The sequence below is a fragment of the Passer domesticus genome, chromosome 3 (assembly GCF_036417665.1).
Source record: "Passer domesticus isolate bPasDom1 chromosome 3, bPasDom1.hap1, whole genome shotgun sequence".
Taxonomy (NCBI): Eukaryota; Metazoa; Chordata; class Aves; order Passeriformes; family Passeridae; genus Passer; species Passer domesticus.
Genome location: NC_087476.1, coordinates 36,308,554 through 36,322,149, shown reverse-complemented (window position 1 = coordinate 36,322,149; position 13,596 = coordinate 36,308,554). Strand labels below are relative to the sequence as shown.

Below are 13,596 nucleotides of genomic sequence, written 5' to 3'. Positions count from 1 at the left end.
TTTTAAATGTCAGTGTAATTAAAGTTCACAGCTAATAATATTCATAAATCTGTAGATTTTTCCAGGCTCCTCATTTAGTACTTCTGGAGATTTCCATATGTGAAAATGTTGGCCTCTGTTATCACTCATGCATGGATAGTCATGGTGCTTCTCTGCTGGCTATCTCTGACCTAAGGCTGGCCTACACTGAATATCTGTTGCAGGATCATATGTGGTCTATCATTTTAAACTTCTACTTGTTCATCACTTTTTTATCAAAAATCACCTTCCTTTTTACAGTTCTTTAATCTGCACACAACTTTACTGAGATACAGGGGTAGTGCATCCTCCTGCACGCTAGAAATGGATGAATATCCTTGAGGTTCAGCTGTGCACCTGCAGCGACTTCTGCTTTCACACAGGGCTATGCCAGTGGCAGACATCATACTGTCTCATCAGTCTCATCATCACTGCACTGTGTTGTTCTGGATTTTGGGGGTTTTTGACTGTCCTATATGCTCCCTGTGCCACAGGTAGAGCAGAGCTAAACTCTCGTCATGGCTCCTGTCTGAAAAGTCTTGTATTGTTCCTTGTTTCCCTCATGAAAACCAAGAGACTTTTCCCCTCTGGAGACGGCAACATTTCTTACATGCAGAAATTTCAGGAAGCTGCTGATAACCCTCAACATCCTTCATATACCTTTCCTTCTTCTGGTCGTTCAGCTACCCAGAGTATGGTGAAAGAGATCCATACTCCTTCTAATTCAACTAACTAGAAGTGTAAATGGGATACTCATAATGAGCAGAGCAGTGGAGCAGCACCAAAGTCCATGAATACAGAAGTTGCATTGCCCATTTCAGAAAGTAGCCAATATCCTACTGCCAGTGATTTTTCAGCAATATTCACATCAGTTAATTCATCCCAACATTGTTAAGTCACCTTGAAGAACCACTGTGAAATACTTTTTCCTTTTGAGAAAGTCCAGATTCTTCCAGGGCACAAAAAGAAGGGGCACACAGATCTCCCCCAGTAAGACAGCACAACCCAACTGCATGGTCCAAAGTTTTCCACAACAGTGCTTTCTGCACATATTTTTTTTAGCTTGTCCCAGCTCCAAAGATGGGTCCCTATATGGGCTGCTGCAGAAACAACTCTTGAAGAATTATCTGCTGGCTTTAGTCTCACCCTCCTCAGGAATGCAGCTCTGGAGTCACTGCGTGAATATCAATGTATTTGCAGCAGGCTGATGAGGTTCAGCATCAGTGTACTTCCACACTGAAAGCACTTAATTTCTGTCACTGGCTATCAGGAAAACCAGAAGGAAATTGAATAAAACAAAGAGAATTATGTGGATTATTTAACTGGGCCACAAAGTCCTTAATATTGCTCCTTACTAGTACATAAAAGTCCCAGAAATCTGAAGGTTTTATTCCAAAACAGCAGCGTGGTTGACATGAAAGCAGTTTATCACCATGTCAGGACTCATTTCCCTAAGTCTGTCTGTCTAAAATTCGGGTGTCTCACTGTCCCTGACCCCTCTTTACACAGCAGAGAGCTAGGTACTTCAATAACTCGCGACACAGGCAAGGGGCTTGAGCCTGATGATCCAGATATCCCTGCTCCACTCCAACAACAGGATAACCATTTTACAAGTAAAAACATTGAATTCTGTGGGATAAATCCCACACAACTTGAATGCACTGACACTGGTTTTTTACATGGCATCACTTCTTAGGCAGGAACACAACGGAGAGAAGAAACTTTGAGTGGGGTCTTCTTTTGTCTGTGTGGCAACACTTCCGCCACTACACCTGTGGGTTATTGGTATGTGAGGGTTATGCCAGGCAGGCTGGTAAGTCTTGTGTGTGCTCTGGGAAAATGCTCTGCTCAATCACCTGCCATCTCCCTGGGACCCCAGTACCTGCTGCAGATTGATCACCTTGCAATAGCATCTTTCTGAACTGCAGTGTCAGGAAAACACAGCAAAAGAGAGAAAACAAGTTTAGGAAGCTCAGCCACCACCACAAGGAAGGAAATGCTAGGCTTTGTGGACTAAAGAGAAGTCCTTCAGGGACACAGACTTTTGTACCATAAATAATGAGTATTCATCCTACCAAAGCAGACACCAATGGAATAACTTATGCATCCTTATAAAACAAGGTATTTTTGTTAGTCTGCTTTGCTTATAGTAATGCCAAAGGGAAAGAGAACTTGTAGACCGACAAAATTACTTGAACACATTTTCACTGGAGACTGCTGGATCCTGAGAGAATTTTTCCTTCTAATTTAATAAAGAAAGTCTGAATTCATAAACATCTCCTTGAACTAGAATTTCTACTTTGTTGAAATTGCATTCAGTCTCACTACCTATGTCTCTGATCTTGGCTTAGGATGATGGCTGATTCAGATCTGTGCAAAAAGAGATAGTGCCCTAATTGCTAATGCAAAGAAAACCTTATCTGCTTCAAGCAAAAGTCTGGTGGAAGAGGAAACTTACAGTTACAGATGGCAAAATCTATTTTGTCCTTATTTGGGCTGGTTTAAGCTTTGGGGAATGAAACAGAGGGGAGCTGTTTGTTTGTCTGTTTGTTTTGCTCTGGGAATACAGCTCTTAAAACAATTAGTCATCTCAGAGAAATTAAACAGAAGCAGCAAATATAACTGTGAAAAAGCTATTATTCATGGCCACATTAACTAAAACAATATTTTTATTCTTAGAGAAAAAAAAATTAGATGTTATTTGATTTGAAAACTTATTGTGTCTACTAAATGCAAACAATTCAGAGATTTTCAATGCTTGTGTGCCCTTCCTGAGAAAGGAAGGACAGTGCACATTCCCAGTCATGACAAAGTTCCCAGTCCGTGATGAAGTAATAGTCAGAAAATTGAATATTTCCAGTAGAAAATAGAAGTGTTTCAGTGCCATGGCACTTCAGCACATTCATCATGAATTACAATCAGCATGCTTGCACAGCTGACAACATTAATATTCTGACCTTAACACTCATTAATATTCCAAAGTGACCCAGCCAAAGTGAGCTTATACCCTACATTAACCTTTCCAGTAAAACTCCCAGCCCTCTTACAACACAAGGATCACAAGGCTGCCAACACAGGTCAACGTAGGAATCCCCTACAACCACCAGGCAGGGTGAAGAAGGAAAGCACACCTCTTGCCTTCTTTGGGATGGAGCCACAGGGACACAGGCTGGCTCTGCAGCAGCACCAGGAGAAGCATCATGTGCAATATGGCTGGCTCAGCCAGTGCATCCTGGAATGTAACTGTGCCTTGGGCAGTTTGATATGGATTAGTACCAGCTTGGCCTACCCAGAGGTTTCTTGAGCTCCCAGGTCACTGGGGTTACAAAATCCATCTCCAGCACCACACTTGCACAAGCACAAGGCTGGGGTCATTCTCCAATCACCTCACAAGTCTGTTCCTCAGATGATGGAGCAGAAAAACAGAGCTAGATGTGAGACAGAGGGAGATGCTTTTGATTTTCCAGCATGTCAGCAGCATGAGGACAGCACAGGAGCAGGGGTGGCCCAGTGTCCCCTCCCCTCCCTGTTGCATAAAAGGCCAGTGACAGACCCAGGGCCTGGTGGAGTCTCCTGGGGAGCACATGTTCCTCTGTGTGTCAAATGCAGGTCCTTCAGTTCCTGTACAACATGGAAATTACAAACTTTGGGGCTGACTGAATGGCCTCCCTTTGCCTCTTGCGAAGCTATCAGGAGAACTCCCATCAAACTCTACTCACAGAGGATGCCAGGTACTGCTGAAAGTCCCCATGTACAGGTGGAAATCACAAGAAAGGTCACTTTTTTGTCAAGTGTTTTCATTTTCTGTGGTTATTCAGGGATAGTATTGAAGAAATACCAGCCACAAACAAGAACAAGTGCAACAGAGAGCAACAAGATTCCATTGTGTTAGTGGCTGTACAAATCCAAAGAAGACACAGCCACTCTGCTAAGAGCAGGGATTAGAAAATACTGGGAATTTGGATTACTTATCAGTGACCTTTGAGTCTATGGTGGCCTCTGAATCATTATTAAATACTCTGTGTGTCATGCAGATCTCAGACTCAAAACTGTGCCACTAAATCACACAGAGGCATCAGCTACTGCTGCAGAAACCACCAGTTGTTTCCCCTTCACCTCATTTGATGCTTCAGACATGCTTGGAGAAGTCTTGGACTCCCTTTTATAAGTTTGATACTATCCTTCTATAAGTAAGTTCAGTATTACAGAACTTCCCCTTGAAATAAATGCCCAGATATTTTTGGTAATTTTTAACTTCAACAATTCAGCCCTGTGTTTTTCTTAAATTCATGTTAAAACCTCTGCAATTCTTCCTCTTGATGGCAAAGAAAAATATCTGTCTTTGAGAAAGGCAACAAGCTCAACCTTTTCCTGCTGCATTTGAAATGTTTGGGTGAAGAAAGAAAAACACTTGGCAAGGGACTTCTCAAATGGCAACTTGCCTCATCTGACCCTGGCAATTCTCTGGCAACACTATTTATGTTTGAGCTGTACCAGTACAGAAATATCAAATATCCTCAGCTGAGGACAGATGTTAGAACCCAGGACATTACTCTGGCCACCCTGGGTGATTCGAGACCCTGGCAAGGGGCTCAGAGACCTTGGCATGAAGTCAAAGACACCTGTGCCTTTGATTTGAGCCCATGGAAAAAATTACCAACTTTGTGTGAAGATTTACAAGCCACAAGAGTTTGAGTAGAATGACAGGTAATTTGTCACAGGGTGAACAAGTAGAATTTTCGGGTTTTAGAATTGGGGTTCAAGAGGCAAGATGGAGGAATCTGGGCGTGTCCTGTCCTTCCTCCTTCTCCTTCTTGGCCTCCATCTTCTGCTGTGATGGTGACTTCTTGATTGGTTTAGAGACAGACTGTCTAACATAGGTGATAGGTATTGGAAAATTATTGTAAATAAAGTACACGCAGTTCTTAGTATAAAATGTTAACATCACCCCAAGGGCGGTCAGTGTGCCACAACCAGATCTGCAGGACAGATCTCAGCAAATCAGAGAAAGAATGTAATAGATAAGAAAAAATAAACAACCTTGAAAAGCAGAACCAATGAATCTTGACTTCTTCTTCTGTCATGGGGCTGGGGAAAAAGAGACTTTCTAACACCTTGGGGTCATCACAGCAACAGAAATCCAAGAGACAGACAATGAATGCAACTCATTTTTATAACAACTCTCTTCCTCTTCCCTGATAACAAATGGAAATAAATATTGTAAGGTGTGATTCAAATAACTTAACTGATCCTATGGCTTCAGAAAAGGAGTGACGAGTTCAAATAGTCAAAAATGGATATGCTGTATGGGACTGGATGCAGACAGCACTAGAGCCAAGGGAACTGCAGTCACAGGCAACAGAGCAAGAGGATGGTGGAGCTATGGAGGTAAAAGTTAATTTCTCCAGAAACTAAATATATGGTATGTCTGTATTACTTGTCAAGTTGAAAAAAAAGAGGACTAAGAGCCCAGAAAGTATGAGGTGTGTCTGGGATGCTGCTGACCATCAGGGCCCGTCAGGGGAGCTTAGCCCAGGGACAAGCTTGGGAAGTCGGTCCTGGAAAAGAAATAAACTTACCTAAACATCTGCTGCATGCAAAGTTCAACCTTGCAGCTCCCTGTTGTCTGTCCCTGTTGGCAGCCCAGGCTTCACATACAGACAGCACAACTGTGACTGGCCCTAGAGGGAAGAGGTTTTCTTGACCCCCTGAGGTGACGATTTTATTTTAATGCCTTACTTTCTCAGACGAGACCAGGACTATGTGATGGCCCGTTCCAAGAGTCCAGTCTGATTTGGTGTCATGTCAGTGGTTTGATGTCAATGTGTGCCTCTGTTGCCTTGAGGAGAGCTGATGTTTTCATAAGTGAGACCTTGGAGTCACATCTTTGGTAGTCACTGGCAAACATCAGACTGGAGGGATAATTCTTACCTTTAATCCAGCTACATAATACCATGGAAGCTGTTACAAGACAGTCTCATCTGGGGTCTAAAGGCACTTGAATTGCAAATGGTGTTTGTTTTGGCCCTTCTATGCACTAGCACATCTGCACCTGGGAGCAGAAAAAAGGAACCACATGCTTTATCAAGGATAAGTGAATTCAGTATTCATTTTAAAACATTAAAACTTCAAATGGCTTCCCAGGAGTGGTCTTTATGTGACACAATTATACCATTACCGAATCTTTCTTTTTTATTCTTGCATTACTTTCACTGGGGAAAATCACACTGAAAGCCACAGCTAGTTTATGTATATTATAGTCCTGGCTCTAACTGTTTGCCAAGATTTTCCATTAGGTGCAGGCTGTGTTGAGTAAAACTGCGTCGAGGCCAATATACAGCAAGCAAATTTTCATTTAACATCTCAGCTTTTATTGCCCTGTTTGCCCAAAACCAAATAACATTACCGCTTGTTATCAGAAGATTTAACTTGCATGCAAGCCTGCTTTGACTTTATTGATGGTTCTTTCAGTATCTCAGAGTAAATTTTCAACCTATTTGTAGGCATAAACACCAGCTGCAGGACCAGCGAGGTGTGCAGGCTACTCACATGTTGCCAGACTGACAGAAGAAGCAGGAAAAAGAAAGTGGCTCAGGTGCAGTTGAACCCAGGACATCCACATGAATGAACATATTAAGATTTTGGGGCAGTTACAGTGTTGGGTTTTTTGGTTTGTGGGGTTTTTTTTTTTTTGTTTGGTGTTTTTGTGGTTTTTGGTTTTGTTTTTTTTTTATTTGGTTGGTTGGTTTTTTGGGTTTTTTCTATCTTTCCTCCTAGTTCTCTTTTTTAAAGTTATTATCCTAACCATTTTTTTTTGGTGAAACCCTTCAACAGTGATCTCCCCACCTGGTGCACATCATGTGCTACAGGAATAGAAGTGCCACCACTGTATGCTTTATTGATAATGCATGTGACTTCATTTCAGGTCTGACAGTAAGGAAAGGGTGCCTTGCCAGCATTACCAGAGCATTTTTCATGGTCATATTTGGATATGAGAGACCTGGAGAACTCTGCCAAACCATTTTTCCAATTGCCATGCAGCTGAAAAATAGCCACAAGGCAACTGTGACAGTGAGGGAGAAGGAGGAAAGGAAGGCTTGGCCTGAGGCACCCTTGTGTCTGGTCTCCTGCAGTGGCACCCCACGTCCCTTTCAGAAATGCCACAGTTTCCTGGCTGGTGCTCCACCTCACCTTACACAGCAGCTCCCAGGGAACCAATACTGTGTTTTAGGTTACAGGAAAGTTATGTCAGCTTGAATGGGCAGATACCACTTGTGCAATTGTGAGACAGTGACAGTTGTGGTCTCATTTGGGCAGCCACAAGAGGGCAATAGGACCAAATCTAACTTCTTGATGAGATGTCCCTTTCAGCAGAAAGTAGAGATGTGCAAAGCTCATCCCTGCAAGATGCTGGATGCTCTGTGAAGGACACGTTTAGTAGAGCTGCCTGGTGTCAGCGAGATGCCTGGACCGGGAGCATCTATTTTGTCCTGCAGCCTCAAGCCAACTCGGCCTCACTCAGGAGCCATGAGCAGGTCACAGGCAGATCTGCTCCCATGGTCCTGTGTGGAGCCTGGCAAGGAGGCAACACTGCAAGTTCGGGTGCAGGAAAATTGGTGGGAACTGCTCATCCACCCTGCTCCCTGTGGGAAGCAGTCAGAGTTGCACCATTGCTTTCAGGAGACATCTTCCAGCTCTGCAGCCTATAGCAAGCAGTTGTGTGGAATGATAAATGCTGTCAGCGTATTCAAATAATCATGTCCTTTGCCCATACTAAATTCTGAAATGTTGTATTCTCTCCATAACAAACCCCAGTGGGAACAGGATGAATGTTCCCGTTGTGAAAGTACACACTGTAGCGGGGTTCAGCAATTAGCTGCATCAGAATAATGAAGAAAGCTGCTATTTGCATAGAACATCGCTGCATTTTACTTTTGTGCTTTCCGTTTAGCAACCTTCAAACAATCATTAAAGAGACAAGTAGAGACAAGAACAAGAGGGAAAGCTGTATGTTTACTGGCCAAACACAATGTGCCTTGAAAATAACAAAAGAAAATCATACGACTGTTGAATCCAGGTCAGCCCTGTGTGAACAGTCCTGCTAATAGGCCTCATTATCAGAGGGAAAATTAGTTCTTGCTGTTGGGATTGTTATAAATGAGGGCTGTTAAAAGCTGAGTTTATTACTGTGAAGCTGGGCTGCATTTAAAAACATTATTTAAGATTTTCCAGTCCTAACAATTTTATTAGGAACCACTTAAAAGATCAGCTGAAAATGTGGTTATTTCTGAATAATAGAAACAAGACTTATTCTTCATCATGCAAAGGTATTGCAGGTTTTTAATTAAGGTTTATGTAAAGGAGGTCAGAGATGATGGTGACCTCCATGTGAGAACTGCCTAACAGAGCTCAGCCCCACCAATGCACCAAGTTTTAAAAAATGGCTCCCAGAAAAAAGTCCTTTGGATTGAAAACGAACATCCAGCAAGTTAGAGAAGACTACCTGACACTGGGGACTGGCAATTTAGCTCCAAGGGACTGGTTCAAATCCAAACATAGTCACCATAAGTAAAAGTAGCCACGTCCAAACCCACCAGGGTGCAATGGTTTGGATTTCTCATGGACAGAAGTCTCAGGAGAAGATGGATGTTCTGTGTGTAGCTCAGCTGACCTGGGTCAACCTCACTGTGGAGCAGACACTGCTAATGGTACCAGATGTTTCACTGACAGAGGAGAGGGCCCAATTTCTCAGCTCAGAAGTCAATGCCTGCTGGGCATATTTAATTCAAGTTTTAAAGTCAGATCACAGGGCAAAAGAAATATTATCGCTGCAAGAATAACTGGGCTTGTCCCAGCAAGTAACCACCCAAGCTCAAAGATTTACCTTCTTGTAAAACTCTTTTCTCTGAGGTTGTCTGTCTGCACAGACCAGAGCTCACGCTACCAAAGTATTTTGACTGTGGTGGCCTGGGTGAGGGAAAGGATATTATCATCACATCATTGCTGTTCATTTCTCCAGAAAACCCCTTCAGAGCCAGGAGGGAGTGACACAGCACAAGCTCACACACTCTTTATGATTTGGGAATTCAGGACAACCTTCTCATTGTGAAAACTGGGAGCCACTGAATGTGCCTCTCACCATCAAGAGCCACAATGGTATGGGCACAACAGCACCTGATCCCTGCAGAGGGTGGACAGCAGTCCCCGGGACACCAGTCCAGCAGGCAGGGAGATGTTCAGCACCAGCAGCTCGGGTGACTCCGCAGAGTGCTCTGCCCTGCTGTAAGGGATATGGCAGGGACAGCTGAGCAGGATTTTGTTCCATCAGCTAGACGAAGGAAGGTCAAAACAGGCCACCAACCTTGTCAGCTGAACTCATGGGGGAGAGCCCCTGCAGCGCAGCCCAGCAGACACCAATCCTCCCCTTTCCGTATGTCTCCATGGTTTCCTAGAGCCCAGAGTTATGTGAAAGGTTTTGCTCCATTTCCCTCCATGGCTATCATGTCAGCTCGTGGGTAAATTGCCATGACAATTAGGGAGAATAATAAGAAGACGTGACATATGTTCTTTTTACTTCAGCACTGTCTGCTGAAAACTGGAACTAAAAAGTACCAGGCAGCTCCTTCCCTGTCTCTGGAATTTCATAGAGAGTGACTCCAAAGCATTAAAGAGGCACAAACTAAATTAAAAACAATGAAAGAGAGTGTATGATTTTCTTTGTAGCAGCCCTTGCTTGCAGCAGTTCTGTATGTTTCAAATAAATAGAGTAGATGCTGTGAAACCTTTTGGAGGTTAATGAAAACCACTAACACAACAATAAAATCTTCTCACAGCTGGAGCCAGAATGCAGCATTAATATTTACTAGCCAATGAGCATATTTACATGACAGAGAGGATTCTAAGTGTATCTTCGATACACAATTAAGACACACACATGCATTGGCAGGAAAATAAAATAAATCATTTTATTAGGTCTATGATACCATCTCTGGTAATGCACTAATAATTACAAATGTATATGCAAGGTTCTTTCAATAGGGAAGGTTTTGCTGCAAACTCTATTCACATTTAAGCACATCTTTAAGTCAGTTGTGGCTTCTAAATTGTTGGACACAGAGGAAGAAAACCCAAAGGTTTAATTTGGGATCAACTACTTCACCACATAGACTGTTGGCTAAGATTTAGTGTGAGAACTATGGATATATTTCAAAAATGTCTGGGTAACAATGGCACTCGGTGTTCAAGCCTAGAGAAAAATGGTTTGGAGAGCAAAATACATCTCTTTTAACTAGATAATATAAGATTTCATTCCTTTAGGTCTACCCTTGTCTTTGGTGTCAGAGCCCAGGCTGGGATCTGCAGTGATGATGGCCAAGAGATGTCAGTGTGTACAACTTGCAGCCCAAAAGAAAAATGGGGCATGTGAGATCCACCTGGGTTTGCAACATTTACACCGTGATAAAGGTTTTCCCAAGGAGTACTACAAGTCAACACCACTACATAGGCAGCCTGGTACATTTGTATTGCGATTTCATTATCTGGTCTAACATGTTAATGGGCTTGTTTGTACACACAGACTCAACTAATTTACCTAAAGGTCCAAGGTTGCATCAAAGTAGGGATAGTTTGCACAAGGACATTTCTCCATAAATGTGAAAACCTAGCTTAGAAATCCTACTATTCAACCAATCAAGCTGTAAATATGTTTCCATAACAAAGTGGTTTAATTATTATAGCATATTAGTGCATGGATGGAGCTTAGGTACAGCATTAACCGTGAAATGCTCTGCACATTCATTCCTATTTGTACCAAGAAGCATCTAATTCTAGTGCTGCTGAAAGCTGAGTAAGATTTGCTGCATTAGAACCTCAGTTTAATCACATCATTCTGGTTTTTTCATTATTATTTATTTGCTATTCATTTGAATTTCTGCAACAGGAATGCCAATAGAATGTGTTGTTTATCCTACACAAGAACATCTGAGAGATGGGAAAAGAAAATATTGCCGCTGTTCAAAGAATGAATGATTGCCTATATCATCTTGCCTTGAAAAGTCTGAAGTACAAAAAGAATGAGCATCATTCTTAACAAAAAATACTGGGTTGGGTCTATCAGTTATTAGTGGTTCCTTCTGCATCTTTCAAGGCTCTGTTGTCAAAATGTTATTAAAAACATCTTGCCAGTGAAGGTCTTGGACTTACTGTAAAGATATTATTAAATGGGAAGCGGAAAACAAATTTGAACATTCAATTTATTTACCTTTTTTGACAGTTTCTTTCAGCTTAGCTAATAGAAAGTCACTGACATCAGTCTTGTTTCATGTTACCAGAATGAGTTTCACTATCAGGTTGTCAGAGCTGCCATATTATGGCTGCCAACACTGCAGGAGGATATTTATTGCTTGGAAAACAATGGTTCCCACTGGATTTAGAAAACAATATAATTGCAATATTTTATAGGGCATAAGTTTCATAATGCCAAAGGCGATTGTTCTCTCCCCCCCACCCTCTGCCCTCCGTTTCCTTTCCCTGCTTTGCTCCCCCCCCCAGGCTAGGTCTGGGACGGCTCCAAGACAGCAATGCTCTCTGCATGACAAGCGTGCCGAGGCACTGAAAGGAGAACAGCTCTAATTGCCAGCTTAAGCCTAAAACCACACCAGGGAATTGCTAAGCAAGGCCCGAGGTCATGTACAACCAGCCTTACGCCACTGAAGGAGGGAATGACACCAAATGTCATTAGAGTATCCCCACACAGAGGACCCTGCAGCAGACCCTAGACTGACCTGAGCACATCAGACAGCAGCGGCGTGTTGTTTTAGTCTCCTCTAACCAGAGATGCTATTCTCATTTTACAGCAAGAAACAAAGATAAGGCCTTGGAAGAGATTCACAGGTCTGGCTGAAGGACAAATAACTGAACACTCCCGGAACGTGAAGAGTAAAGGAGGCAAGACAGAGTCCAGTTTTTATTTTGTTCTATCTTCCAGCATCAGTAAACTTTCACTGCAAGCCATGTCTTCCAAAAAGAATCACAAAGGAAAAAAAAAAAAGGAAAGAAGTGGAGAAGCACAACACTGTGGAGATGGTTAGAGACAAGGAAAGTGGCTGTCTAACTTTAGGCAGAGAGACAGAGAGAAAAGTTATGAAAATTGATACATTTCTTGTATGAAAGGAAGGAATGTATAAAGAGGGAGTTTAAAAGAGTGGTTTAGAGTGAACAGAAGCCAAGAATGAAATTCTGTTAAGCACAACACAGTGTTTGGCAAAATATTTTCCATAGGATTTATGAAGAAATGTCCTTAATTTTTCCATTTAAAAATTCCTCATAAAAAGGATTTCCAAACCAAAAAACCCAAGAGAAATCCAGGCAAGTGCTTTAGCTCAGGGTTTGGAGTAGTAAAAGCCATAGATCAAAGTCATGCAGAGAGTCCTCAGGAAGTTGCACTCTCACCACAACTTACAAGCGTGGTCCATCCCCCATGGTGCCAGACAAGCATCTCCCCATCCCTGCACAGTTTCTCACTCATGCAAGGCAAAAAGGGCAGGTGCCAGGGTGGGCCAGCACCAACACGTGCTGTGGATGGAGACCTCAGCAACTGCAGCACAGTAATAGCAATGCAGCCTGTCCCAAAGGGATAGGGAAAGTACAAGCAGATACTCAAAACCATGAAGTCTTTTTGAAAACAATCACTTATGACAGATATTTAGCATCTCCTGGGGAAAAGTGTGCAAACCACTCCATTAAGAGTTCATGGGATCTAATTGTAGACACATAAACATTTACAGAAAATGGGTTTTCAGACACAGAATAAAAATCATCATGGTTTTATATTTTAAAAAAGAGAGAGATCCTTGTCCCTACATGGAAGCTGCACAGAGCACACTTAAATGTAACCTGTTAAACCTACTGATGTACTATCAATGAAGCAGATGCTGAGTGCCTAAGCAGTTCCTATCCAGAGCTGTACTTTTCTAGAGGAAGTACCAAGTGCTGTTTTTGCCCCTGTTTGTGGCCAATGTTTACAGCCAAAGAGGAGAAACAGCACTGCTTAAGCTGATAATCAGCTTTTGCTTCTGACACAGTTTTAAAAGCCAGCTAGGCAGGTAAGAGTGTACAAGAGGTTTGAATGTGCCAGGGGCTGGATTTATACTCACAGTGCACTGGGCTGTCAAACACAGAGCAAAGGCATGATCTGTGCAGCTGCTGTCAATGTGTTCTCAGAGCTGTTTGCTTTGTCCAGTGGCTGTTTTTAACCTGAGCACCAGCTAGGAGCTTCTCTGGTGAAGCAAGCTTGCCCAAAGCCACACTCCACAAAGGGTTATTAGTTATTTACAGAGGAGACCAAAGCAGGTATTAGTAGAGGGTCAGAGGAGGTGTCACACCTGCTCTGGCCACTGCTCAGGCAGGTCAATACCCAGCCCTTTGAGGCAGTCTGGATGCCTGGCAGTGTGGGACACTCCAATACTGCTTCTGTCCTCACTTCTCACTGTGCACCTCTGTGATCTCTGTGACCTTACAGAGAAGTTGCTCACATCCAAACCCCTGAGTGATGTATTTTTAAAGTCATAGTTGCAGCTA

The 13,596-nt window shown here is 42.7% G+C and overlaps 2 long non-coding RNA genes across 4 annotated transcripts in view; both read right to left on the bottom strand.

Annotated features, from left to right (window-relative positions):
* LOC135296368 (uncharacterized) overlaps positions 1–13,596 on the bottom strand; it is an 82,420-nt gene that overhangs the window by 31,807 nt on the left and 37,017 nt on the right. The gene's annotated exons all lie outside the window — the stretch shown is intronic.
* LOC135296370 (uncharacterized) lies at positions 852–5,928 on the bottom strand. Its single transcript, XR_010358434.1, has 3 exons — positions 5,758–5,928; positions 5,598–5,699; positions 852–1,281 (listed from the first exon to the last, which is right to left on the bottom strand). It is a non-coding gene; the product is annotated as an uncharacterized LOC135296370 (long non-coding RNA).